Raw genomic sequence first — 11,976 nt, 5'->3', positions numbered from 1 at the left:
CAGCGCCCTCCTCCTTCAGTGTCCCTCTTCAGCACAGCTCTGGTTGTGTCTCCCTGCGTCGTGATGAATGCATCATCTCCTCCTCAAAGTTAGTTAAAATCAGCCCACCGCCTAATTCAGCCTCTGTGATCGCCTGCCTGTGCAATTAGATTAATTACGACTAAAACGCTGTAATGACTAAACATTTGTACACACACGTCCCTCGCTTCATGCATGCTGTGTGGCTAAATGTGCGGGAGCCGCAGACGCCCGTGTGCCTTGGCAATCATGCTTGCAGCTTCTCCTGGCAAATACACACCTAAAACCCCCACTGTCGGATCAATCAGCTCTCCACATCCCCCAGCAAGAGACAATTTGAGTTATTTTGGACCTGGGCCTTATTTCCCTAGTTTTTACAATCATGATGATTGATTGTATTCAAGATCTCTCATCACTTATTTTATTCATCCTGAAGGGAAATCCAATTCAGCAAAAAAAACTTTGGATACAAAAACAAACAAAATGCAGAAAAGAAAGCGAAGGGGAAAATAGCAACTTGTACAATCACCAAAAACATGTACAATAACCTGACCTGTTGATATGCGTTATCAACATACGAACTCCCCCCCATATACAAGACTTCATTTGGCACAGTAAACAACAGACAGCATAAATTCTGTCTGCCCCTGCACAGAAAGAAAGAAAGAAAGAAAGAAAGAAAGAAAGAAAGAAAGAAAGAAAGAAAGAAAGAAAGAAAGAAAGAAAGAAAGAAATGTCTGACCAAAATGTGAAGCACAAAGATATGGATTGAGAGAGGAATGACCTGGGGGACAGTGGTGACCCAAAACTTTTGAGATGTTTGCAATGCAATGTTCTCCAAAGTTAACCAGAGTACGACCAAAAACACACAAAATCTTCTACTCAGCATAGTCAACATCTGGGAGTGAAGCAGTGTCTTATGACTTGAGTCTGAAATTTAGCTATAGATTTGCTAGAAAGAGGAAGGACATTTCAGCTTTTCGTCAACTAGGGCGCTGCTGGATGATGTCACTAGGTTGACTGTACAGTACAGATTTTGAACATATTGATTAATCAAAACAACAACAATCCATGTCAGAAGCAGAACAGCATACTTATGCTTTGAGCCTGTTAGAATTCAAAATCCTTATTACCAACACTTAACTAGCCTGTACTCTCCACTACTGTACTGTACTGTACTGTATTGTATAGGGGAGAGTGGGGTGAGTTGTGCCAGTGGGGAAGTTGTGCCACCCCTTGTATCTAGAAAACCATAGAAGAAATTGGTCATGTGACCACACATTTTTGAAGAGGCATCCATTTTACTCACTCTGCAAAGAAGGGAGGCAGATTGCGCAAGAGCTAAGCACATTTAAGTTCAAAAAACTGTTTTTTGCCTCTCAAAGTAAATTTTTTATGATCAAGGTTTATTGATTGTTGTGTCTGAACAATTATAGACAAGCTTGAAAACATTTCACACATGTGTTAGTGTTTTAGTAAGCTACAATATGAGGCTATACTGTTAGCATGATGTTAGCTCCAAACCAGCTATATGATACAAGTTTGTTAAAATGGTGGGGATGGGGTGGTTTGTGCCAAAAGGCCTGGGTTAAGTTGTGCCAGTGCAGTTGCAGTTGATTTAGTGAAATTTTATTTCATTTTGTTCTTAAATGTTTAAATAGACCTTGTTGAAGAATATTGCAGTATTGGCAAGTGTAGCCTGGCTCTGTGATAGTTGATTTTGTTCATTTTGAACATAATTTTTATTTCTGAAAATGTTAAATATGTAGGTCAACTGCTGCTACCGTTTAGCCTTGTTTAACCCTGTTATAGTACACTGGACTTTAGTGTTATCTTTATTTTGTCTTGCTTTGATATAGCATTACAGTATATGAGATGAAAATGTTCTGTTTTACTTCAGTAATCAATGGCACAATTTACCCCAACGTATTCTCTCCAAAGGCACAACTTACCCCGCACCGGGGGCAAGTTGTGCCAAGAGACCACTTTTTTAAGAATAGCCATATTTTTTTAACAGTTTATTTAAGATCCAAGTGGAGTGTTCCCAGTAGTGCACAACATCCTGAAATATATGTACAAATTGTAGTTGGAAGCATTACTGTCATGCCCTCACTTTAAAGACACCTCAAATAAAAAGTGGCACAACTCACCCCACTCTCCCCTACTGTACTGTACAGTCAAAATACTGACAGCAGTTCTAGGTCAATTTCAGACTTGAAAGCAGTGTCCTCACTCTCACTGTCCTGTCTTGTCTGGGGTGAAATGCAAATGAACTAGTCATATGATCAAATGTGTCAATTTAATCTTTAAGCTCCTGCGCCGCAGTCAAAGTTGTCAAATTTTGCGGTTGCAACCAGCAACCAAGTGAACTTCCAGCACGCATACCTGTCTTACATACAGTACTCCTGTGTTAAATTGTGAATGTGAGGTGGTCCAGTGTGAGAGGCCATACAGGGACACGGCATGCAGCTACCCCAAGGCTTCAGACTGGCGGCTTGATAGACCTCACAAAAAACACTTCTCCCTGAAATGAAAGGGACTAGGCAATTGTGAGGAAAATGGAGGCCAGAAAATGTTATTTTTCTGGCGAGATGAAACCTTTCTTTTTTCTCTGTGTGGCTCGGATATGTTTTAGTAGAATATCTGGGTGTTCGTCATTGGGGTTTCAGGACACATTCAGAATGGAACCAGTTGGGGGCCCATTCTAGTTACTTCACAGAGTGAGGAAAAGTTCAGTCTTTCAGGGTTTTTCTTTCTGAGCTAAAATACTAATAAAGGAAAGATACAGTATGCCACCGATTGATCGCAGCAGAATACAAAATATGGATTTGAATGTTTTACTGTTCCATTGCCTTCATACCTAAAGACACACAGCCACAAACACACATCTGTTTCAATCTAATAATAGTGGTAGCAAACAAAGTCAGAGTAATGGAATATCATTACAGGCAAACTCAAAACTCTAACAGCCTGAGCCATTAAATGAATCTGCAATTGTATTAAGCCGATTTATTTATGTTGCAAAATCTAAAACCGTTGCTGTTCTGTCGCTGGCTGGTTTACATGCACACAGTCATGCAACTATTTTTAATGCACTGAGTGTTAGCTACTGTCCACAAACGTGAAGGGAAAGAGACTATAGGCTAACCTTAGTAGCAAACATTGGGCTCATGCAAGCAAGCGTCAGATCATATCAAACAAACATTTAACGTTAAAGTGATCTACCTTTGCTGTCATGACAACGTTTGATGATGATGATGATGATGATGTCGTTGGTGGCACAAAAGTAAAAATGTCAGACAAATTGCCACAGATGAAATAGTTATAACGCTAGGACTCAAGGGATTTGAAAGCCTTCAGCTCCTGAGATGTGTAGCCTATGCCAATACTGTATTCACAATGTCCGGTACGTTATACCTGGCAATATAATGAGTTATATTTACTCTAAGTCTGTTTTTTATAGGGGTCCGCACCTCTGACCAAACTTATTTTTTCATCACTTCTCTTTGACAAAGCCATAACTGTTGCTATACGCTCGGCCAGACTACGTTACGGCTGTGGTTTGTCAACAATATGGCGCCGTCCGGGGTACCGAATAAGGTCTATACCCATGTGGGTATGAGTTAAAAATGTACAAAGAATGTGAACCTCTTGTAAGAGAGGAATGATCAACCAGACAGCATTGGTTGCTATTGGAAACGGCCTTGCTAGGGAGTGTCTGGTATTGTCTCAAACACTTCTGTGGTGGTGGTGCAGTTGCAAATAGTCTGTGTGTACACACACATGCACGCACGCACGCACGCACAACCCATAGCCTGGAAACGCCTTCCCAAGATGTAACACCATTGCCTCCGAGTCGAATCCGCCCATAAAAATCGTAAAGGTTACCTCATGAATTTCCCCTGGGTATCTTGTCCTCATCTGCACTAAATTCTGCACTGATTGCAACCCACTGCACTCCTACACACACACACACACACACACACACACACACACACACACACACACACGCGCACACATGAACGACACACTTTCTCGACACCCGTTAAACCAATCGCCCTAACTTTTAAAACCTATCTAACAGACAACTTGTGGTGCTTATTGGAACGCATTACGCCAACTTCCACCATGAATCCAGCGCCTCCTCCTTCCCCTCGCCTTCCACTGATCGATAGGCGGTGGTCTGAGGTGTCTGTTTGGGAAGCGCTCTATCTCACTCAGTATTCTGCTGAGGCACGCCCAGTCCTGTGGGCTTATTGGTCTGCCTACCCCCACCCACACCCACACACACACCCACACACCCACACACACACACACACACACACACCCACCCACACACCCACCGGGAGCTCATTGCCCTCTGTGGACATCCACTGATTGCTGGGGTCTAAGAGCCGCGATGTAATCTCTCTCTGTGTGCACTAGAGTCTCTGTTGCCAACTTGGCAACTTTGCATCTACAGTAGATTGAGTGACTTTTCAAACCCCGCGGGCAACTTTATTTCTCAAACACAACAACTTTTTCTGACCATGTGGGAACAATTGTAATGTGTCGACTCCCCAAGCGTTTACAGACAAATATGTACAGCTGATGGCGAACGGTGCATTGCGCCACTTGCTTGTCTAATCCACAGAGGTCTAGTGACCACAACGCTTCCTAGCGTAGCTCCCCTCTGCTCAGAGTGGAGACTGTATAGCTCCTCCCTCTGCTAAGAGTGGAAACTGTTGCTCCTCCCTCTGCTCAGAGTGGAGACTGTATAGCTCCTCCCTCTGCTAAGAGTGGAAACTGTTGCTCCTCCCTCTGCTCAGAGTGGAGACTGTATAGCTCCTCCCTCTGCTAAGAGTGGAAACTGTTGCTCCTCCCTCTGCTCAGAGTGGAGACTGTATAGCTCCTCCCTCTGCTAAGAGTGGAAACTGTTGCTCCTCCCTCTGCTCAGAGTGGAGACTGTAGCAAATCAATTATGCAAATTAGCACATCATCATCTGACTAAAGGTGCGTTCACACCGACCTATTAAAGTTTGTCGCTGGCATCGAGTTTACATACAAAGTCAATGCAAACGAGTGATTGAGCGTATATTCGCCTGGGAGAATAATCGCTGGGCGTCCGAGCGGCAGAGACAGAGCGACAGGGAGAAAATACGCTCGTCGCTCAAGATGAAATATTCCAACTCGAGCGAAAATACGCTGGCATCAGTCGCTCGCTGTTCAACGCTGATTGGCTGCTGTGTGAGAGCGAGTCAAGGATCACACTGGCTTGGAACAAACCGCTGGTTTATTGTGTGGCAACAAACCGCATTGACAGCCTGACAGCTGACATGAAGTGAAGTCTGTACTACCGGTATGCAGCTCGCATTAGGAGCACGCTGATAGGCTTAGCTTGTAAACAATGACGGTGGCTCGTAGTGGACAAACAGCATGACATTGCGTAACGTTATATCCCCCACATGTCCGTCATTTCGTGTGCCTGTTGATGAGCGATTTAAACAGAGCGACAGAGCGATTCCAAAGGGTTGACTTGAGCGACAGAGCGAAAAATAAATATCTCGGTGTGAACGCAGCTTAAGCAGCAAATAGCAGCTTTCGTCGCTAAAATTGACTCAACTCCCTGAGGGCTCCCTTCCGACCTTTGAGGATTGGCAGTCCTTCCTTCCTTCAGACATAGCCAATTGTAGGCCAGAAGCCAGCTGCCTGGCAAAAATGTGCCTTCACACTATTGCGACATCATCAATGATGTTACAATGGCTCAGGTGACTCCGGTTGAGCCCACTAAGCGCATGAGTTTTGAGTTTTGCTTTTGAAATTCAGAATCAGATGAAGCCCCTTCGGATATCTGTGGATCGACTTCCTCTGGGTCTGTGTCCACGCCGTCCAATGAGAACTCCCCCTGTGGGGTGGCCAGTGCCACCCAGAGGTGGACCAATGGGGTCATAGTGTGGGCGAGGCAGGAGGCCATGGGGGATGTTTGGTCTTTGGTCGTGCTCACCGCCGAAGATGCCCCGTGGGTACCGGGGAAAGGGGTGGGGGTTGAAGGGGTCGGAGGTGATAGGGTAGATGGGAGGAACCAAGTAGGGGTGGGGGGGCATGTGTCGTCGAAAGTTGATGCGTATCTTGTACTTTGTTTTGTAAAGTTCTTTCCAGTCTGTGTCTCTGGATCTGCTGGGATCTTGTGGCCTGAGGTCGCGGTGGTAGAGGTGTCTCCACAGTGTGGAGTCTGCTGTGGTGCTGTGGAAGTGTCTACTGACTGAGGACAGCATCACCAGGGACTGGACGTCCAGCAGCCTCAGCACCATGAGGAGCAGCTCTGGCGGAAGGGCACCCAGGCCAAAGACCACTGGTAGGGACATGGCTTCTCTGGCTGCAGCTATCAATGGGTACGCCAGGTGGTCTTTGAAGATCCGTGACAGTTTGCTCAGATCTTTGAAGGCTGCTGCTGCATTTTCTCCTTGAAATTCATCTGTCACATAGCTTGATTGTTTCAGAGACAATTTGCGCACTGGATGCGCTGTCTCATTCATCTTCAGTATACCATTAATGACCAGCATGGGCCCCATGGTCACAGCTACCATCATTGCAAGGCTGTTGTCACACAGTGGATGGTTGTAATTTAGTTTGTACAGTCCTCCTGCTGCTCTCCACCCACTGGGCATCTCACCAGCCTTTATCTCACAGCCCTGAGGAGTGAATCCGGTCTCCAACATCAGGCAGTTCACAGCCACCATGAGAGAGTCGCTAGGGCTCCTGCTTTGGGCTCCATGGTAGAGGAGCTCCAGGGACAGGGGGGCCTGACCTTCCTCTGCCTCACTGCACAGCATGGGCTCCCAACTGCACACTTGTGCTCCCTGGTCCTCCTCTTCATTGTTACCCTCCGACTCCCTTGATGCTGCTGGGCTGTGAGCACTTTGTTCAGTGGAACTCATGGCAGCAGTCTGTGGACTCTGGCTTGGCTCTTGCCTCTGGGTTGCTGTACTGTTGGTGGAGGCCTGGCAGGCAGATGAGGGCGAGGCAGAGGCCTGGCAGGCAGATGAGGGTGAGGCTGAGGCCTGGCAGGCAGATGAGGGTGAGGCTGAGGCCTGACAGGCAGATGAGGGCGAGGCTGAGGCCTGGTGGGCAGATGAGGGCGAGGCAGCTGCTACAGACGGAGGCAGCATCACACAGATCAGGTCCCCAGAAATGATGCCGCATGAGGACAGAGTCTGTCCAGCGTCTGACAGAGGCTCTGTGCCATTTAGAGACAGGCTGAACTCTGTGTCTGCGCTGAGTCCATGGGAGACCAGGACAGTCTCCTTGATGTGGCCTGTGAGCTCTCTCAGACTGGGCTCCTCTCCCAGTAACTCCACCCTGCTGGTCTGGTTGTTGATCCGAACACGCAGCTTCATGTCAATACTGTCCTGTCCTGTCCTGTCCTGTCATGTCATTCACAGGATGTACAGTGATGTAAACACCAGTGATGTCACTCGAGCAACTGTGATGTCATCAGTGATGTCACCCGAGCAATTGTGATGTCATCAGTGAGCGATGTCATCAGCCATGTTGCAATGTCATAATGGTATGATGTCATAATGTCCACACACGCGCTTCATAATGCCTTCTGTTTGAGATGCAGCATACACAGTGTGACAGACATGAAGGAATAAGCTGCACCAAAACTGACTTGAAGGACTGTCAGTTTATTTATTTTCATTTCCTAGATTTAGTTCTTCAGTGAACCAGAGATTAAATACTCTTAGCATAAACCACCTGTAGCCAATCCTACTGCTATAATTGGAGAGCTGTGACAGTCACCTTAGAATTGAGCATGCAGAAATTCTAGTTATCTTATGTGAAGATTATCCTGCTGAACCCACATTCGTTTTATGGTTCTGCAAACGTGTAATGTCAATGTCAATTTGAAATCAAACATCAGTTAATTTGAACGAGGGTTTTATTCATCCCGACCACCTCACCCTACGCAGTGCCCCCGGCTTATTTCCATGCCATGCTACTTCCTGGTTATAGCTATCGACTCTTTGGCGTATTCACTGCACACAATTGGTGCATCTCACGTATATTCACTGCATGCAATTGTAAAGTGTAAAGTTATTTTACAGATACAGATTTGCAGATTGGAGAGAACAGGCTGGGCAGTCAGAAAGAGCACAGACCCACCCCACCCTCTCTCTGCAGGATGTTGGGACTCATGGTAGAGGTGAGAGATTGAGGGAGTGGCAGACAGACAGACAGACAGACAGACAGACAGACAGACAGACAGACAGACAGACAAACAGATAGAGACAGACAGACAGAGAGACAGACAGACAGAGAGACAGACAGACAGACAGACAGACAGACGGATAGACAGACAGACAGACAGACAGACAGACAGACAGACAGGCAGGCAGACAGACAGACAGAGTCTATCGAGAGAGAAATGGAGAGACAGACAGACAGACAGACAGAGAGAGGCAGGTGGGCAAGTGATGGATTGATGGACAGATTGTGAGAGTGTATAGCTGTAGCATGATTAACTGCCATATGCCACATTCCTCTCTCCTCTCTCTCCTCTCTCTCTCTCTCCTCTCTCTCTCCTCTCTCTCTCTCTCTCTCCCCTCTCTCTCTCTCCTCTCTCTCCTCTCTCTCTCCTCTCCTCTATTCTTTCCCCACTCCTCCTTATAGATGAGTCACTCTGGGTGGGGTCAAGCTGTTGCCTGTTGTCCAGGTGTCGGTGATTTATAGCAGCCTGGTCAAGCCTATCCACCACTGATTCCCTGATCTAATTCTTCACTACCTCTGTATGTTCCATGGCCCAGCTTGGAAAAGCAGGGCAGAAACTTGGATGCACATGAGTTTTTATTTTTATTTCATTTAATGGGAAAAAATGACACCTAGTTTTCATTATTTCGTTAATTTAACGATAATAACCTTGCTCCGTAGTATATAATGTTCAACTGCAAATGAGGCACGGTGGCGCAGTGGTAGCGCTGTCGCCTACACAGCGCGGAGGCAGTTTCATGTCAGCGTCCTTGTTAACAGGCGAGACCGATCACACCAGCCGCACGCCAAGCCACGCTGAAGCTACGCTGCAAGCATGCTGCAGCGATACTTTCAGCTTCTGTGCTATTTTTCCAGCGTGCAGCGCGCTGCACCTGAGCAGACAGGCATGAAGTCAATGGAAGTTGTGAGCGGGGGGAGGGCAGCCCCGAGCGAGGCGCTGAGGAAAAGAGAGTGCTTCTGGTGTGAACGGCAAGGTTCCTGCTCGAAGCTTCTGTGAAGCGCTGCTTCAGCCTATGTGTGAACCAGGGCTTATGGCCTCTTTAAGATTTTGTCAAGACAGAGGTTATGTTGCACATTAAAAGACAACAACAGCATTTTTCAGATTTGTTGTTGTTATTCTTTGCTTACACAGGTTTTCAGGGAATGCGAAGGATTATACAGGATACTCTAATGGATTATGATGTTTGAGTGTGAAGGAGCAACTGCCACGTTTTTACTCTGACTGCCTCTCATTCCTGCCACACTGTTTCCATTTCCATAGTTTCAGTAGTTGACTCCTTCTATTAATTACATGTGAAGACAAACCACAAGTTACTTTTGTCTAAGTGCATGCAAGAGTGATGCATTTCAACACCCAAAGTCTGCTCTAACTGCATGTTTACAGCCAGTAGATTTTCCCCCCCTCTTTCTTTTACTAGTTGCAAATTGAATTACCAATATCAAGTATGTTCTTTCTGCAATGAAGACTTGATATATTGCATCCAAAACAATTTTGAAATAATGACAGTTCCAGACTTGCTAATATAATTTGCATAATTCTAACATCTTAACGCAGGATTGGCTACATCTAGGATATGGGAGTTAGGCGATTTGACAACTGGAACGTGGCATTGCCAGTTTTTCCACACTGGGGGGGAGGAGAGAGAGAGAGAGAGAGAGAGAGAGAGAGAGAGAGAGAGAGAGAGAGAGAGAGAGAGAGAGAGAGAGAGAGAGAGAGAGAGAGAGAGAGAGAGAGAGAGAGAGAGAGAGAGAGAGAGAGAGAGAGAAGGGGAGAGAGAGGAGAAGAGACAAGGGGGAGAGAGGGAGAGAGGAACATCTGGGGTGTGCTGGAGATGGAGGAGCTTCCCAGCTGTCGGCCTTTCCCAGCTGCTCCTCAGTCAGACATGACTGTGCCAAGCAGAGGACCATGGGAACCACTCCGCTGCTCCCCAGGTCCCACGCTGGCTCTCCATGCCCTATAATGGCTTACTCTCGTCGCATTGCCCTCATCTCTGCCTCCCTCCAGAAGGGGCGGAGAGGCAGAGATGTTCAAACCACTGAAGACCGATAGAGAAGAAGCCAAAGCAGATTTGGGGGAATACAGTGGCAGCCATTGTAAAACCTCTCTTTTCCTCCATCTATCCTCCATTACTATTGTATTATTTACTACTGACAACATGATCTCAGCACAAACTCAGATTTAGCTGCTGCAGACCTGCATGATGTGAAAATTGCATTCTTCCACCACAGATTGAATTCGGACACTCTGAATTCGGACAGCATGTTCAGCTGAAGGCTGGCCAACAGTTAGTGTAGACCAGAGCCGTATAATAGAAGAGTTCCGACATCTCCATTCACTCCAATGGACCAGTTTTTTTTTTTTTTTTTTTTAACTCTTTATTTTGAGTTAACAAAAGTACATAGACATACATCGACACTTGAAAGGAAAAGAAGACAGGGACAAAAAGAGACAAACAAAAACAAAACTGTCGCAGGGGGTTACGCTTCTCTGTTCTCGGGTCCTTCCTTTTAGTCCGTTATTGGATTCTGCTCGCCTCTTGCTCTGAAGGCAGTCCACTTTTCCCATCGGCGATCCAGAATCTTGGCCTTCGTTCTAATGCGAAAAGTCATTTTTTCCATGGAGTGAATCTCCTCTACTATGGCCAACCATTGACCTGCTCCTGGTGGATCTTCTTTGAGCCAATTCCTCGTAATGGCCTTTATCCCCGCAAGAGTGAGAATCTTAAAGAGATAGAAGTCCTCCTTATGTATGGCCTCTTCTGTGATTAACCCAAGATATACCACCTGTGGCTCCCTAGGGAACTCGTAACCCAAGACTTCTTTTACAGTTTGACTAATTGTGACCCAGAAAGATTGTATTTTTCTGCAAAACCAGAAAATATGAGAATGATTGGCGTTCACCACCCCACACTGTCTCCAGCAGGGCTGCTGTTCACCTAATTGTTTGTTTTTGATTTGAGGTGTGATAAAAAAGCGGATCAGATTTTTCCAGCCAAATTCCCTCCATCCTCTGGAGCTTGTTGAAGTTTGTTGTGTTTCGCATATCGAAAGCCAATCATCCTCTGACAGATTAATTCCCAGTTCTAGCTCCCATTTCGATTTAACATACAGTGAATTATTCCCATTACGGTTATGCAAACTTCTATATAATCTAGAGACAGTTTTAGCTGGGGTTTGACTATATGCTCCCAAAAATACTTCAATCACTTCATTTCCTTCATCTGAGATTTGTTTCTTAATTTCTGTATCGAAGAAGTGTCTTAACTGAAGATATCTGAGTAAGTCCCAGTTTTCTAGATCAAATTCGGTTTTACACTTCTCGAAAGACTTAAAAAAGTGACCCTCCAATAGTGTGCACATGGCTGTCACACCCCTTTCCTTCCACCTTGCAAAGGTATTGTCCAAATCTCCAGGTCTGAAGCTGGGGGACTGGGCTGGCCAGATCAATAGTTTACTATCTTTTGCTAAGTTATATTTTTTAACCACTTCTTTCCAAATTATTAATGAGTTTTCTAGAATGTTGTTATCTCCCTTTAAAATTGCACGTACCTTTCCCCCTAGTAATGTCTGAGGTTGAACTTGCTCCAGACCCATCTCAATATCTTTCCATCTAGCCCGGTAGGTCGGAGAGCACCAACAGACAACATATCTCAGTTGAGCAGCATAATAATATTCCCTGATGTTTGGTAATGCCAGGCCTCCTCTCTC

At 45.8% G+C, this 11,976-nt stretch overlaps 1 pseudogene across 1 annotated transcript; it reads right to left on the bottom strand.

The window, feature by feature from the left end:
• Window positions 1-5,825: 5,825 nt before the first annotated feature.
• On the bottom strand, window positions 5,826-7,394 carry LOC310786245 (F-box only protein 7 pseudogene; annotated as a pseudogene). Its single transcript has one exon. The product of its transcript is annotated as an F-box only protein 7 pseudogene (transcript).
• Between the last annotated feature and the right edge of the window lie 4,582 nt (window positions 7,395-11,976).

The sequence above is a fragment of the Poromitra crassiceps genome, assembly GCF_964638095.1.
Source record: "Poromitra crassiceps genome assembly, chromosome: 12".
Taxonomy (NCBI): domain Eukaryota; kingdom Metazoa; phylum Chordata; class Actinopteri; order Beryciformes; family Melamphaidae; genus Poromitra; species Poromitra crassiceps.
Note: the sequence above shows the minus strand (reverse complement) of the source record. Positions and strands in the feature narration are given on the sequence as shown.